Raw genomic sequence first — 16,209 nt, forward strand, 5'->3', positions numbered from 1 at the left:
ATTCTGACGAGGTCAAATATTCGGTGTTCAAGGGGTCAAATTTTGGGAGTGAGCAATCCCCATTTAGAAATCTCCACTGAATTGGCCATACTCGAATTAGATTTAACTTCAAGTTTGGTCACATTCTGACGAGGTCAAATTTCCGGTGTTCAAGGGGCGAAATTTTGGGAGTGAGCAATCCTGATATAGTGATCCCCACTGAATGGCCAACTGGAATTAGTTCCGACATCAATTTTAGTCACATTCTGATAAGGTCAAATTTCTGTGTCCAAGGGGCCAAATTTTGGGTGTGAGCAATCCCGACTTAGAGGTCCACACTGAATTGGCCATACTGGAATTAGTTTACACATCAATTTTAGTCACATTCTGACGAGGTCAAATTTTCGGTGTCCAAGGGGTCAAATATTGTGAGTGAGCAATCCCTATTTAGAGATCCCCACGGAATTGGCCATGCTCGAAATGGTCTAGACATCAATTTTGGTCACATTCTGGCGAAACAAAAGTTTGGTTGTCCCAGGTACCAAATTTTGGGAGTGAGCAATCCCGATTAGGAGATCACCACTGAATTGGCCATACTCGAATTCGTTTAGACATCAATTTTAGTCACATTCTGACGAGGTCAAATATTCGGTGTCCAAGGGGTCAAATTTTGGGAGTGAGCAATCCCCATTTAGAAATCCCCACTGAATGGCCATACTGGAATTAGTTCCGACATCAATTTTAGTCACATTCTGACGAGGTCAAATTTTCGGTGCCCAAGCGATCAAATTTTGGAGTGAGCAATCCAAATTTAGAAATCCCCACTGTATTGGCCATACTCGAATTAGTTTAGACATCAATTTAGTCACATTCTTAAGAGGTCAAATTTTGGGTGTTTAAGGGGCCAAATTTTGGTAGTGAGCAATCCTGACATAGAGATCCCTACTGAATTAGCCATACTCGAATTCGTTTAGACTTCAATTTTAGTCACATTCTGATGAGGTCAAATTTTGGATGTCCAAGGTACCAAATTTTGGAAGTGAGCAATCCAGATTGGGAGATCCCCACTGAATTGGCCATACTCGATTTAGTTTAGACATCAATTTTGGTCACATTCTGAGGAGATATAATTTTGGTTTTCCAGGGTACCAAATTTTTGGAGTGAGCCATCCCTTTTAGAGATCCCCACAGATTTGGCTGTACTCGAATTAGTTTAGACATCAATTGTGATCATATTCTGATGAGGTCAAAATTTGGGTGTCCAAGGGGCCAAATTTTGGAAGTGAGCAATCGCGACATAGAGATCCCTAGTGAATTGGCCATACTCGATTTAGTTTAGACCCCAATTTTAGGAATATTCTGATGAGGTCAAATTTCTGTGTCCAAGGGGCCAAATATTGTGAGTGAGCAATCCCGATTTAGAGATCCCCACTTAATTGGCCATACTCGAAAAGGTCTAGACATCAATTTTGGTCACATTCTGGCGAAATAAATGTTTGGTTGTCCGAAGTACCAAATTTTGGGAGTGAGCAATCCCGACATAGAGATCCCTACTTAATTGGCCATACTCGAATTCGTTTAGACATCAATTTTAGTCACATTCTGACGAGGTCAAGTATTCGGTGTCCAAGGGGTCAAATGTTGGGAGTGAGCAATCCCGATTTTGGGATCTCCACTGAATTGGCCATACTCGAATTAGTTTTAACATCAAGTTTGGTCTCATTCTGACGAGGTCAAATTTCAGGTGTTCAAGGGGCGAAAATTTGGGAGTGAGGAATCCCGATATAGTGATCCCCACTGAATGCCCATACTGGAATTAGTTCAGAGATCAATTTTAGTCACATTCTGACGAGGTCAAATTTTCGGTGTCCAAGAGATCAAATTTTTTAGTGAGCAATCCAGATTTAGAGATCCCCACTGTATTGGCCATACTCGAATTAGTTTAGACATCAATTTTAGTCACATTCTGAAGAGGTCAAATTTTGGGTGTCCAAGGGGCCAAATTTTGGGAGTGAGCAATCCCGATTAGGAGATCACCACTGAATTGGCCATACTCGAATTAGTTTAGACATCAATTTAGTCACAATCTTAAGAGGTCAAATTTTGGGTGTCCAAGGGGCCAAATTTTGGGAGTGAGCAATACTGACATAGAGATCCCTGAATTAGCCATACTCGAATTCGTTTAGACTTCAATTTTAGTCACATTCTGATGAGGTCAAATTTTGGATGTCCAAGGGGCCAAATTTTGGGAGTGAGCAATCCCGATATAGAGATCCCTACAGAAATGGCCTTACTCGAATTAGTTTAGACTTCAATTTTAGTCACATTCTGATGAGGCCAAACTTTCGGTGCCCAAGGAGCCAAGTTTTGGTAGTGAGCAATCCCGATTTAGAGATCCCCACTGAATGGCCTGTACTCGAATTAGTTTAGACATCAATATCAGTCAAATTCTGATGAGGTCAAATTTTCGGTGTTCAAGGGGCCAATTTTGGGAGTGAGCAATCCCGATTTAGAGATCTCCACTGAATTGGCCATACTCGAATTAGTTTAGACATCACTTTTGGTCACATTCTGATGAGGTCGAATTTTCGGTGTCCAAGGGGTCAAATTATAGGAGTGAGCAATCCCTACATAGAGATCCCCACTGTATTGGCTGTACTCTAGTTATTTTAGACATCAATTTTAGTCACATTCTGACAAGGTCAAATTTTCGGTGTCCAAAGGGTCAAATTTTGGGAGTGAGCAATCCTGATTTAGAGATCCCCACTGAAATGGCCATACTCGAATTAGTTTATACTTCAATTTTAGTCACATTCTGATGAGGTCAAATTTTGGGTGTACAAGGGGCAAAATTTTGGGAGTCAGCAATCCCGACATAGAGATCCCCACTGAAATGGCCATACTCGAATTAGTTCAGACCCCAATTTCGGTAACATTCTGATGAGGTCAAAATTTCGGTTTCCAAGGGGCCAAATTTTGGGTGTGAGCAATCCCAACATAGACATCTCCATTGAATTCGCCATACTCGAATCAGTTAAGACATCAATTTTAGTCACAATCTGACGAGGTCAAATTTTCGGTGTCCATGGGGTCAAATTTTGGGAGTGAGAATCCCGATTTAGAGGTCCCCACTGAATTGGTCATACTCGAATTAGTTTAGACATGAATTTTCGTAACATTCTGACGAGGTCAAATTTTCCGTGGTAAAGGGGCCAAATTTTGGGAGTGAGCAATCCTGATTTAGAGATCCAAACTGAATTTTCCATACTGTAATTAGTTTAGACATCAATTTTAGTCACATTCTGACGAGGACAAATTTTCGGTGTCCATGGGGTCAAATTTTGGGAGTGAGCAATCCCCATTTAGAAATCCCCACTGAATGGCCATACTGGAATTAGTTCCGACATCAATTTTAGTCACATTCTGACGAGGTCAAATTTTCGGTGCCCAAGCGATCAAATTTTGGAGTGAGCAATCCAAATTTAGAAATCCCCACTGTATTGGCCATACTCGAATTAGTTTAGACATCAATTTAGTCACATTCTTAAGAGGTCAAATTTTGGGTGTTTAAGGGGCCAAATTTTGGTAGTGAGCAATCCTGACATAGAGATCCCTACTGAATTAGCCATACTCGAATTCGTTTAGACTTCAATTTTAGTCACATTCTGATGAGGTCAAATTTTGGATGTCCAAGGTACCAAATTTTGGAAGTGAGCAATCCAGATTGGGAGATCCCCACTGAATTGGCCATACTCGATTTAGTTTAGACATCAATTTTGGTCACATTCTGATGAGATATAATTTTGGTTTTCCAGGGTACCAAATTTTTGGAGTGAGCCATCCCTTTTAGAGATCCCCACAGATTTGGCTGTACTCGAATTAGTTTAGACATCAATTGTGATCATATTCTGATGAGGTCAAAATTTGGGTGTCCAAGGGGCCAAATTTTGGAAGTGAGCAATCGCGACATAGAGATCCCTAGTGAATTGGCCATACTCGATTTAGTTTAGACCCCAATTTTAGGAATATTCTGATGAGGTCAAATTTCTGTGTCCAAGGGGCCAAATATTGTGAGTGAGCAATCCCGATTTAGAGATCCCCACTTAATTGGCCATACTCGAAAAGGTCTAGACATCAATTTTGGTCACATTCTGGCGAAATAAATGTTTGGTTGTCCGAAGTACCAAATTTTGGGAGTGAGCAATCCCGACATAGAGATCCCTACTTAATTGGCCATACTCGAATTCGTTTAGACATCAATTTTAGTCACATTCTGACGAGGTCAAGTATTCGGTGTCCAAGGGGTCAAATGTTGGGAGTGAGCAATCCCGATTTTGGGATCTCCACTGAATTGGCCATACTCGAATTAGTTTTAACATCAAGTTTGGTCTCATTCTGACGAGGTCAAATTTCAGGTGTTCAAGGGGCGAAAATTTGGGAGTGAGGAATCCCGATATAGTGATCCCCACTGAATGCCCATACTGGAATTAGTTCAGAGATCAATTTTAGTCACATTCTGACGAGGTCAAATTTTCGGTGTCCAAGAGATCAAATTTTTTAGTGAGCAATCCAGATTTAGAGATCCCCACTGTATTGGCCATACTCGAATTAGTTTAGACATCAATTTTAGTCACATTCTGAAGAGGTCAAATTTTGGGTGTCCAAGGGGCCAAATTTTGGGAGTGAGCAATCCCGATTAGGAGATCACCACTGAATTGGCCATACTCGAATTAGTTTAGACATCAATTTAGTCACAATCTTAAGAGGTCAAATTTTGGGTGTCCAAGGGGCCAAATTTTGGGAGTGAGCAATACTGACATAGAGATCCCTGAATTAGCCATACTCGAATTCGTTTAGACTTCAATTTTAGTCACATTCTGATGAGGTCAAATTTTGGATGTCCAAGGGGCCAAATTTTGGGAGTGAGCAATCCCGATATAGAGATCCCTACAGAAATGGCCTTACTCGAATTAGTTTAGACTTCAATTTTAGTCACATTCTGATGAGGCCAAACTTTCGGTGCCCAAGGAGCCAAGTTTTGGTAGTGAGCAATCCCGATTTAGAGATCCCCACTGAATGGCCTGTACTCGAATTAGTTTAGACATCAATATCAGTCAAATTCTGATGAGGTCAAATTTTCGGTGTTCAAGGGGCCAATTTTGGGAGTGAGCAATCCCGATTTAGAGATCTCCACTGAATTGGCCATACTCGAATTAGTTTAGACATCACTTTTGGTCACATTCTGATGAGGTCGAATTTTCGGTGTCCAAGGGGTCAAATTATAGGAGTGAGCAATCCCTACATAGAGATCCCCACTGTATTGGCTGTACTCTAGTTATTTTAGACATCAATTTTAGTCACATTCTGACAAGGTCAAATTTTCGGTGTCCAAAGGGTCAAATTTTGGGAGTGAGCAATCCTGATTTAGAGATCCCCACTGAAATGGCCATACTCGAATTAGTTTATACTTCAATTTTAGTCACATTCTGATGAGGTCAAATTTTGGGTGTACAAGGGGCAAAATTTTGGGAGTCAGCAATCCCGACATAGAGATCCCCACTGAAATGGCCATACTCGAATTAGTTCAGACCCCAATTTCGGTAACATTCTGATGAGGTCAAAATTTCGGTTTCCAAGGGGCCAAATTTTGGGTGTGAGCAATCCCAACATAGACATCTCCATTGAATTCGCCATACTCGAATCAGTTAAGACATCAATTTTAGTCACAATCTGACGAGGTCAAATTTTCGGTGTCCATGGGGTCAAATTTTGGGAGTGAGAATCCCGATTTAGAGGTCCCCACTGAATTGGTCATACTCGAATTAGTTTAGACATGAATTTTCGTAACATTCTGACGAGGTCAAATTTTCCGTGGTAAAGGGGCCAAATTTTGGGAGTGAGCAATCCTGATTTAGAGATCCAAACTGAATTTTCCATACTGTAATTAGTTTAGACATCAATTTTAGTCACATTCTGACGAGGACAAATTTTCGGTGTCCATGGGGTCAAATTTTGGGAGTGAGCAATCCCGATTTAGAGATCCCCACTGAATTGGTCATACTCGAATTAGTTTAGACATCAATTTTGGTCGTATTCTGATGAGGTCGAATTTTGTGTGTCCAAGGGGCCAAATTTTGGTAGTGAGCAATCAGGACATAGAGATCCCCACTGAATTGGCCATACTCGAATTATATTAGACATCAATTTTAGTCACATTCTGATGAGGTCAAACTTTCGGTGTCCAAGGGGCCAAAGTTTGGGAGTGAGCAATCCCGATTTAGAGATCCCCACTAAATTGGTCATACTCGAATTAGTTTAGACATCAATTTTGGTCACATTCTGACGAGATAAAATTTTGGTTGTCCAAGGTACCAAATTTTGGAAGTGAGCAATCCTGATTGGGAGATCCCCACTGAATTGGCCATACTCGATTTAGTTTAGACATCAATTTTGGTCACATTCTGATGAGATATAATTTTGGTTGTCCAAGGTACCAAATTTTTGGAGTACGCCATCCCTTTTAGAGATCCCCCAGATTTGGCTGTACTCGAATTAGTTTAGACATCAATTGTGATCATATTCTGATGAGGTCAAAATTTGGGTGTCCAAGGGGCCAAATTTTGGAAGTGAGCAATCCCGACATAGAGATCCCTACTGAATTGGCCATACTCAATTTAGTTTAGACCCCAATTTTAGGAATATTCTGATGAGGTCAAATTTCTGCGTCCAAGGGGCCAAATATTGTGAGTGAACAATCCCGATTTAGAGATCCCCACTGAATTGGCCATACTCGAAATGGTCTAGACATCAATTTGGTTACATTCTGGCGAAATAAAAGTTTGGTTGTCCAAGGTACCAAATTTTTGGAGTGAGCCATCCCTTTTAGAGATCCAGACAGATTTGGCTGTACTCGAATTAGTTTAGACATCAATTGTGATCATATTCTGATGAGGTCAAAATTTCGGTGTCCAAGGGGCCAAATTTTGGGAGTGAGCAATCCCGACATAGAGATCCCTACTGAATTGGCAATACTCGAATTTGTTTAGACATCAATTTTAGTCACATTCTGATGAGGTCAAATAGTCGGCGTCCAAGGGGTCAAATTTAGGGAGTAAGCAATCCCGATTTAGAGATCTCCACTCAATTGGCCATACTCGAATTAGTTTTAACATCAAGTTTGGTCACATTCTGACGAGGTCAAATTTCTGTGTACAAGGGGCCAAATTTTGGGTGTGAGCAATCCCGACTTAGAGATCTCCACTGAATTGGAAATACTCGAATTAGTTTAGACATCAATTTTAGTCACATTCTGATAAGGTCAAATTTCTGTGTACAAGGGGCCAAAGTTTGGGAATGAGCACTCCCGATTTAGAGATCCTCTGAAATGGCCATACTCGAGTTAGTTTAGACATCAATTTTGGTCGCATTCTAATGAGGTCAAATTTTGGGTGTCCAAGGGGCCAAATTTTGGGAGTGAGCAATCCCGACATAGAGATCCCTACTGAAATGGCCTTACTCGAATTAGTTTAGACATCAATATTAGTCACATTCTGACGAGGTCAAATTATCGGTGTCCAAGGGGTCAATTTTGGGAGTGAGCAATCCCGATTTAGAGATCTCCACTGAATTGGCCATACTCGAATTAGTTTAGACATCACGTTTGGTCACATTCTGATTAGGTCGAATTTTCGGTGTCCAAGGGGTCAAATTATAGGAGTGAGCAATCCCTACATAGAGATCCCCACTGTATTGGCTGTACTCTAGTTATTTTAGACATCAATTTTAGTCACATTTAGACGAGGTAATTTCCGGTGTCCAAGGGGTCAAATTTGGGAGTGAGCAATCCCGATTTAGAGATCCCCACTGAAATGGCCATATTCGAATTAGTTTATACTTCAATTTTAGTCACATTCTGATGAGGTCAAATTTTGCGTGTACAAGGGGCCAAATTTTCGGAGTGAGCAATCCCGATGTAGAGATCGCACTGAAATGGCCATACTCGAATTAGTTCAGACCCCAATTTTAGTAACATTCTGATGAGGTCAAAATTTCGGTGTCCAATTGGCCAAATTTTGGGTGTGAGCAATAACGACTTAGACATCTCCACTGAATTGGCCATACTCGAATTAGTTAAGACATCAATTTTAGTCACAATCTGACGAGGTCAAAATTTTAGTGTCCAAGGGGCCAAATTTTGGGTGTGAGCAATCCTGATTTAGAGGTCCCGACTGAATTGGCCGTACTCGAATTAGTTTAGACATCAATTTTGGTCAGATTCTGACGAGGTCAATCTTTCGGTGTCCACGGGGCCAATGTTTGGGAGTGAGCAATTCCGATTTAGAGATTGCCACTGAATTGGCGCGACTCGAATTAGTTTAGACATCGATTTTGGTCACATTCTGACGAGGTCAAATTTTCGGTGTCCAAGGGATCAAAATTTGGGATTGAGCAATCCCGATTTAGAGATCCCCACTGTATTCGCCATACTCGAATTAGTTAAGACATCAATTTTAGTCATAATCTGACGAGGTCAAAATTTTAGTGTCCAAGGGGCCAAATTATGGGTGTGAGCAATCCCGATTTAGAGATTGCCACTGAATTAGCGCGACTCGAATTAGTTTAGACAACAATTTTGGTCACATTCTGACGAGGTCAAATTTTCGGTGTACAAGGGATCAAAATTTGGGAGTGAGCAATCCCAATTTAGAGATCCCCACTCTATTTGCCATACTCGAATTAGTTTAGACATCAAGTTTGGTCACATTCTGAAGAGGTCAAATTGCTGGTGTTCAAGGGGCGAAATTTTGGGAGTGAGCAATCCCGATTTAGAGATCCCCGCTGTATTCGCCATACTCGAATTAGTTAAGACATCAATTTTAGTCACAATCTGACGAGGTCAAAATTTTTTTGTCCAAGCGGCCAAATTATGGTGTGAGCAATCCCGATTTAGAGATTGCCACTGAATTGACGCGACTCGAATTAGTTTAAACAACAATTTTGGTCACATTCTGACGAGGTCAAATTTTCGGCATACAAGGGATCAAAATTTGGGAGTGAGCAATCCCAATTTAGAGATCCCCACTGTATTGGCCATACTCGAATTAGTTTAAACATCAAGTTTGGTCACATTCTGAAGAGGTCAAATTTCTGGTGTTCAAGGGGCGAAATATTGGGAGTGAGCAATCCCGATTTAGAGATCCACACTGAATTGGCCGTACTGGAATTAGTTTACACATCAATTTTAGTCACATTATGACGAGGTCAAATTTTCGGTGTCCAAGGGGTCACATTTTGTGAGTGAGCTATCCCGATTTAAAGATCCCCACTGAATTGGCCATACTCAAATTGGTCTAGACATCAATTTTGGGCACATTCTGATGAGATAAAACTTTGGTTGTCCGAGGTACCAAATTTTGGGAGTGAGCAATCCCGATTAGGGGATCACCACTGAATTGACCATACTCGAATTCGTTTAGACATCAATATTAGTCACATTGTGACGAGGTCCAATTATGGGTGTCCAAGGTGCCAAATTTTGGGAGTGAGCAATCCCAACATACAGATCCCGTCTGAATTGGCCATACTCGAATTAGTTCAGACATCAATGTTAGTCACAATCTGACGAGGTCAAAATTTCGGTGTCCAAGGGATCAAAATTTTGAGGGTGAGCAATCCCGATTTAGAGATCCCCACTGTATTGGCCATACTCGAATTAGTTTAGACATCAAGTTTGGTCTTATTCTGACGAGGCGAAATTTTCAGTGTCCAAGGTACCAAATTTTGGGAGGGAGCAACACCGATTGGGAGATCCCCACTGAATTGGCTATACTCGAATTCGTGTAGACACCAATTTTAGTCACATTCTGAAGAGGTCAAATTTTGGGTGCCGAAGGGGCCAAATTTTGGGAGTAAGCAATTCCGATTTAGAGATCTCCACTGAATTGGCCACACTCGAATTAGTTTAAAATCAAGTTTGGTCACATTCTGACGAGGTCAAATTTCCGGTGTTCAAGGGGCGAAATTTTGGGAGTGTGCAATCCCGATTTAGAGATCTCCACTCAATTGGCTATACTCGAATTAGTTTTAACATCAAGTTTGGTCACATTCTGACGAGGTCAAATTTCTGTGTACAAGGGGCCAAATTTTGGGTGTGAGCAATCCCGACTTAGAGATCTCCACTGAATTGGCAATCCTCAAATTAGTTCAGACATCAATTTTAGTCACATTCTGACGAGGTCAAATTTTCGGTGTTCAAGGGGCCAAAGTTTGGGAATGAGCAATCCCGATTTAGAGATGCTCTGAATTGGCCGTACTCGAGTTAGTTTAGACATCAATTTTGGTCGCATTCGTACGAGGTCAAATTTTGGGTGTCCAAGGGGCCAAATTTTGGGAGTGAGCAATCCCGACATAGAGATCCCTACTGAAATGGCCTTACTCGAATTAGTTTAGACTTCAATTTTAGCCACATTCTGATGAGGTCAAACTTTCGGTGCCCAAGGAGCCAAGTTTTGGTAGTGAGCAATCCCAATTTAGAGATCCCCACTGAATGGCCTGTACTCGAATTAGTTTAGATATCAATATTAGTCACATTCTGACGAGGTCAAATTATCGGTGTCCAAGGGGTCAATTTTGGGAGTGAGCAATCCCGATTTAGAGATCTCCACTGAATTGGCCATACTCGAATTAGTTTAGACATCACGTTTGGTCACATTCTGATTAGGTCGAATTTTCGGTGTCCAAGGGGTCAAATTATAGGAGTGAGCAATCCCTACATAGAGATCGCCACTGTATTGGCTGTACTCTAGTTATTTTAGACATCAATTTTAGTCACATTCAGACGAGGTCAAATTTTCGGTGTCCAAGGGGTCAAATTTTGGGAGTGAGCAATCCCGATTTAGAGATCCCCACTGAAATGGCCATACTCGAATTAGTTTATACTTCAATTTTAGTCACATTCTGATGAGGTCAAATTTTGGGTGTACAAGGGGCCAAATTTTCGGAGTGAGCAATCCCGACGTAGAGATCGCACTGAAATGGCCATACTCGAATTAGTTCAGACCCCAATTTTAGTAACATTCTGATGAGGTCAAAATTTCGGTGTGCAAGAGGCCAAATTTTGGTGTGAGCAATCCCGACTTAGACATCTCCACTGAATTGGCCATACTCGAATTAGTTAAGACATCAATTTTAGTCACAATCTGACGAGGTCAAGATTTTAGTGTCCAAGGGGCCAAATTTTGGGTGTGAGCAATCCCGATTTAGAGGTCCCGACTGAATTGGCCGTACTCGAATTAGTTTAGACATCAATTTTGGTCAGATTCTGACGAGGTCAATCTTTCGGTGTCCACGGGGCCAAATTTTGGGAGTGAGCAATCCCGATTTAGAGATTGCCACTGAATTGGCGCGACTCGAATTAGTTTAGACAACAATTTTGGTCACATTCTGACGAGGTCAAATTTTCGGTGTACAAGGGATCAAAATTTGGGAGTAAGCAATCCCAATTTAGAGATCCCCACTCTATTTGCCATACTCGAATTAGTTTAGACATCAAGTTTGGTCACATTCTGAAGAGGTCAAATTTCTGGTGTTCAAGGGGCGAAATTTTGGGAGTGAGCAATCCCGATTTAGAGATCCACACTGAATTGGCCATACTGGAATTAGTTTACACATCAATTTTAGTCACATTATGACGAGGTCAAATTTTCGGTGTCCAAGGGGTCACATTTTGGGAGTGAGCAATCCGGACATAGAGATCCCTACTGAATTGGCCATACCCGAATTTGTTTAGACATCAATTTTAGTCACATTCTGATGAGGTCAAATATTCGGTGTCCAAGGGGTCAAATTTTGGGAGTAAGCAATCCCGATTTAGACATCTCCACTCAATTGGCCATACTCGAATTAGTTTTACCGTCAAGTTTAGTCACATTCTGACGAGGTCAAATTTCTGTGTACAAGGGGCCAAATTTTGGGTGTGAGCAATCCCGACTTAGAGATCTCCACTGAATTGGCAATACTCGAATTAGTTTAGACGTCAATTTTAGTCACATTCTGATAAGGTCAAATTTTCGGTGTTCAAGGGGCCAAAGTTTGGGAGAGAGCAATCCCGATTTAGAGATCCCCACTGAATTGGCGATACTCGAATTAGTTTAGACATCAATTTTAGTCACATTCTGACGAGGTCAAATTTTGTATGTCCAAGGGGCCAAATTTTGGGAGTGAGCAATCCCGACATAGAGATCCCTACTAAAATGGCCTTACTCGAATTAGTTTAGACTTCAATTTTAGTCACATTCTGACGAGGTCAAATTATCGGCGTCCATTGGGTCAATTTTGGGAGTGAGCAATCCCGATTTAGAGATCTCCACTGAATTGGCCATACTCGAATTAGTTTAGACATCACGTTTGGTCACATTCTGATTAGGTCGAATTTTCGGTGTCCAAGGGGTCAAATTATAGGAGTGAGCAATCCCTTCATAGAGATCCCCACTGAATGGCCTGTACTCGAGTTAGTTTAGACATCAATATTAGTCACATTCTGACGAGGTCAAATTATCGGTGTCCAAGGGGTCAATTTTGGGAGTGAGCAATCCCGATTTAGAGATCTCCACTGAATTTGCCATACTCGAATTAGTTTAGACATCACGTTTGGTCACATTCTGATTAGGTCGAATTTTCGGTGTCCAAGGGGTCAAATTATAGGAGTGAGCAATCCCTACATAGAGATCGCCACTGTATTGGCTGTACTCTAGTTATTTTAGACATCAATTTTAGTCACATTCAGACGAGGTCAAATTTTCGGTGTCCAAGGGGTCAAATTTTGGGAGTGAGCAATCCCGATTTAGAGATCCCCACTGAAATGGCCATACTCGAATTAGTTTATACTTCAATTTTAGTCACATTCTGATGAGGTCAAATTTTGGGTGTACAAGGGGCCAAATTTTCGGAGTGAGCAATCCCGACAAAGAGATCGCACTGAAAAGGCCATACTCGAATTAGTTCAGACCCCAATTTTAGTAACATTCTGATGAGGTCAAAATTTCGGTGTCCAAGGGGCCAAATTTTGGGTGTGAGCAATCCCGACTTAGACATCTCCACTGAATTGGCCATACTCGAATTAGTTAAGACATCAATTTTAGTCACAATCTGACGAGGTCAAAATTTTAATGTCCAAGGGGCCAAAATTTGGGTGTGAGCAATCCCGATTTAGAGGTCCCAACTGAATTGGCCGTACTCGAATTAGTTTAGACATCAATTTTGGTCAGATTCTGACGAGGTCAATCTTTCGGTGTCCACGGGGCCAAATTTTGGGAGTGAGCAATCCCGATTACGGGATCACCACTGAATTGACCATACTCGAATTCGTTTAGACATCAATATTAGTCACATTGTGACGAGGTCCAATTATGGGTGTCCAAGGTGCCAAATTTTGGGAGTGAGCAATCCCGACATACAGATCCCGTCTGAATTGGCCATACTCGAATTAGTTTTACCATCAAGTTTGGTCACATTCTGACGAGGTCAAATTTCTGTGTACAAGGGGCCAAATTTTGGGTGTGAGCAATCCTTAGAGATCTCCACTGAATTGGCAATACTCGAATTAGTTTAGACATCAATTTTAGTCACATTCTGATAAGGTCAAATTTTCGGTGTTCAAGGGGCCAAAGTTTGGGAGTGAGCAATCCTGATTTAGAGATCCCCACTGAATTGGCCATACTCGAATTAGTTTAGACATCATTTTTAGTCACATTCTGACGAGGTCAAATTTTGGGTGTCCAAGGGGCCAAATTTTGGGAGTGAGCAATCGCGACATAGAGATCCCTACTGAAATGGCCTTACTCGAATTAGTTTAGACTTCAATTTTAGTCACATTCTGATGAGGTCAAACTTTCGGTGCCCAAGGAGCCAAGTTTTGGTAGTGAGCAATCCCGATTTAGAGATCCCCACTGAACGGTCTGTACTCGAATTAGTTTAGACATCAATATTAGTCACATTCTGACGAGGTCAAATTATCGGCGTCCAAGGGGTCAATTTTGGGAGTGAGCAATCGCGATTTAGAGATCTCCACTGAATTGGCCATACTCGAATTAGTTTAGACATCACGTTTGGTCACATTCTGATTAGGTCGAATTTTCGGTATCCAAGGGGTCAAAATATAGGAGTGAGCAATCCCTACATAGAGATCCCCACTGTTTTGGCTGTATTCTAGTTATTTTAGACATCAATTTTAGTCGCATTCTGACGAGGTCAAATTTTCGGTGTCCAAGGGGTCAAATTTTGGGAGTGAGCAATCCCGATTTAGAGATCCCCACTGAAATGGCCATACTCGAATTAGTTTATACTTCAATTTTAGTAACAATCTGATGAGGTCAAATTGGGTGTACAAGGGGCCAAATTTTGGGAGTGAGCAATCCCGACGTAGAGATCCCACTGAAATGGCCATACTCGAATTAGTTCAGACCCCAACAAACTGGATTCCAAGGGAAGGAAAGCGTAGCAGGGGGCGGCAGAAAGTTAGGTGGGCGGATGAGATTAAGAAGTTCGCAGGGGTCAAGTGGATGCAGCTAGCACAGAACCGGGTTAAGTGGAGAAATATGGGAGAGGCCTTCGCCCTGCAGTGGGTATAATCAGGCTGATGATTATGATGATGATACCCGATTAGCTTAGACATCATTTTTAGTCACATTCTGATGAGGTCAAAAATGGTGTCCAAGGGGTCAAATTTTGGGAGTGCGCAATCCCGATTTAGAGTTCCCCACTGAATTGGCCATTCTCGAATTAGTTTCGACATCAATTTTGGTCTCATTTTGACGACATAAAATTTTGGGTGTCCAAGGGGCCAAAATTTTGGAGTGAACAATCCCTACATACAGATCCCTACTGAATTGGCCATACTGGAATTAGTTTACACACCAATTTTAGTAACATTCTGACAAGGTCAAATTTTCGACGTCCAAGGGGCCAAATTTTGGGTGTGAGCAATCCCCATTTATGGATCCCCAATGAATTGACCATATTTGAATTAGTTTAGACATCAATTTTGGTCACATTCTGACGAGGTCAAATTTTCAGTGTCCGAGGAGCCAAATTTTGGTCGGGAGCAATCCCGATTTAGAGAATCCCATACTCGAATTAGTTTACACATCAATTTTAGTCACATTCTGATGAGGTCAAATTTTGGTATCCAAGGGGTCAAATTTTGGGAGTGAGCAATCCCGATTTAGAGATCCCCACTGACTTGACCATTCTCGAATTAGTTTAGACATCAATCTTGGTCACATTCTGACGAGGTCAAATTTTCGACGTCCAAGGGATCAAAATTTGGGATTGAGCAATCCCGATTTAGAGATCCCCACTGTATTCGCCATACTCGAATTAGTTAAGACATCAATTTTAGTCACAATCTGACGAGGTCAAAATTTTAGTGTCCAAGGGGCCAAATTTTGGGTGTGAGCAATCCCGATTTAGAGGTACCGACTGAATTGGCCATACTCGAATTAGTTTAGACATCAATTTTGGTCGCATTCTGACGAGGTCAATCTTTCGGTGTTCACGGGGCCAAATTTTGGGAGTGAGCAATCCCGATTTAGAGATTGCCACTGAGTTGGCGCGACTCGAATTAGTTTAGACAACTATTTTGGTCACATACTGAGGAGGTCAAATTTTCGGTGTACAAGGGATCAAAATTTGGCAGTGAGCAATCCCAATTTAGAGATCCCCACTGTATTGGCCATACTCGAATTAGTTTAGACATCAAGTTTGGTCACATTCGGAAGAGGTCAAATTTCTGGTGTTCAAGGGGCGAAATATTGGGAGTGAGCAATCCCGATTTAGAGATCCACACTGAATTGGCCATACTGGAATTAGTTTCCACATCAATTTTAGTCACATTATGACGAGGTCAAATTTTCGGTGTCCAAGGGGTCACATTTTGTGAGTGAGCTATCCCGATTTAGAGATCCCCACTGAATTGGCCATACTCAAATTGGTCTAGACATCAATTTTGGGCATATTCTGATGGGATAAAACTTTGGTTGTTCGAGGTGCCAAATTTTGGGAGTGAGCAATCCCGATTAGGGGATCACCACTGAATTGACCATACTCGAATTCGTTTAGACATCAATTTTAGTCACATTGTGACGAGGTCCAATTATGGGTGTCCAAGGGGCCAAATTTTGGGAGTGAGCAATCCCGATATACAGATCCCGTCTGAATTGGCCATACTCGAAT

This window comes from Amblyomma maculatum, chromosome 5 (genome assembly GCF_055883805.1).
Source record: "Amblyomma maculatum isolate TAMU_Amacu chromosome 5, ASM5588380v1, whole genome shotgun sequence".
In the NCBI taxonomy this organism is placed as follows: domain Eukaryota; kingdom Metazoa; phylum Arthropoda; class Arachnida; order Ixodida; family Ixodidae; genus Amblyomma; species Amblyomma maculatum.